This window comes from Colobus angolensis, unplaced genomic scaffold, assembly GCF_000951035.1.
Source record: "Colobus angolensis palliatus isolate OR3802 unplaced genomic scaffold, Cang.pa_1.0 Scaffold9, whole genome shotgun sequence".
In the NCBI taxonomy this organism is placed as follows: Eukaryota; Metazoa; Chordata; class Mammalia; order Primates; family Cercopithecidae; genus Colobus; species Colobus angolensis.
The window spans coordinates 6897480-6899326 of record NW_012122931.1 but is presented as its reverse complement, the minus strand read 5'-3'; positions in this window follow the sequence as shown (position 1 = coordinate 6899326).

The following is a 1847-nucleotide window of genomic DNA, read 5'->3' as shown; positions in this document are numbered from 1 at the left end:
AATCGCTTGAACCCAGGGTGGAGGTTGCAGTGAGCCGAGATCCCGCTGCACTTCAGCCTGGGCAACAGAGCGAAACTCCATCTCAAAAAAAAAAAAAAAAAGGAGGCTCTGTTGAGCACTGTCCCCACCAGCTTACTTTACTTTACATATATCATCTTTCCAGTTCCTTCCAGCAACCTTTGAGACAGACACTTTACTGTCCCCATGTTGAGGTGAGGCCTGTGAGTTCCAGAGAGATGAATATAGCCAGGACATGGCAGAGGGGGGGTCTTCAAACTGAGAAACTGAGTTGTGTTGTGTTTTGTTTTTTTGTTTTGTTTTGTTTTGTTTTTGAGACAGAATCACTCTGTCACCCAGGCTGGAATGCAATGGTATGATCTCGGCTCACTGCAACCTCTGCCTCCCGGGTTCAAGTGATTCTCCTGCCTCAGCCTCCCAGTAGCTGTGATTACAGATGCCCGCCACCATGCCCAGCTAATTTTTATATTTTTAGTAGAGACAGGGTTTTGCCATGTTGGCCAGGCTGATCTCAAACTCCTGACCTCAGTGATCCACCCGCCTCAGCCTCCCAAAGTGCTGGGATTATAGACATGAGCCACCTCGCCTGAGCTTGAACTGAACTCTTAACCGGTACCTTGGGCTTGCTCCTCTCAGGGCCTCTTTGCAGCAGCACCCTCCTGACCTCTCCTGCCTCTTTTTCTGTGCCCGCTTGGCTGCCTCCTCTGCTTCCTGCCACTCCTGAGGTAAATGTGGAGATTTCTGTAGGGTCCAGCCCTACGGAGCTCAGCGGGTGTTCTCCCTGTGTGCGGAGATGAGAGATTGTAAGAAATAAAGACACAAGACAAAGAGATAAAGAGAAAACAGCTGGGCCTGGGGGACCACTACCACCAAGACGCAGAGACCGGTAGTGGCCCCAAATGGCTGGGCGCGCTGGTATTTACTGCATACAAAACAAAGGGGGCAAGGTAAGGAGGGTGAGTCATCCAAGTGATTGATAAGGTCAAGCAAGTCATGTGATCATGGGACGGAGGGCCCTTCCCTTTTAGGTAGCCAAAGCAGAGAGGGAAGGCAGCATACGTCAGCGTTTTCTTCTATGCACTAAAAGAAAGATCAAAGACTTTAAGACTTTCACTATTTCTTCTACTGCTATCTACTATGAACTTCAAAGAGAAACCAGGAGTATGAGAGGAGCATGAAAGTGGACAAGGAGCATAACCATTGAAGCACAGCACCACAGGGAGGGGTTTAGGCCTCCTGATGACTGCGGGCAGGCCTGGATAATATCCAGCCTCCCACAAGAAGCTGTTGGAGCAGAGTGATCCCTGACTCCTCCAAGGAAAGGAGACTCCCTTTCGCGGTCTGCTAAGTAACGGGTGCCTTCCCAGACACTAGCATTACCACTTGACCAAGGAACCCTTATGCAGGCATGACAGAGGGCTCACCTCTTGCCTTCTAGGTCACTTCTCACAATGTCCCTTTAGCACCTGACCCTATACCCGCCGGTTATTCTTAGGTTATATTAGTAATGCAACAAAGAGTAATATTAAAAGCTAATGATTAGTAATGTTTATACTAATGATTGATAATTGTCCATCATCATCTCTATATCTAATTCGTATTATGACTATTATTCTGTTTTCTTTATTATACTGAAACGGTTTGTGCCTTCAGTCTCTTGCCTGGGCACCTGGGTAATCCTTCGCCCACACATTTCCAAGTGACTCCGCTCTCCTCTTGCCCTTCTCTTTCTACACACCTGCTCCAAGGTCTCACTGCCACTCCCTCAGCCCATCCCGGTGCCCACAACTCTCCTGTCTCTCTCTAGCCCTGACCTTTCTTAGGACACC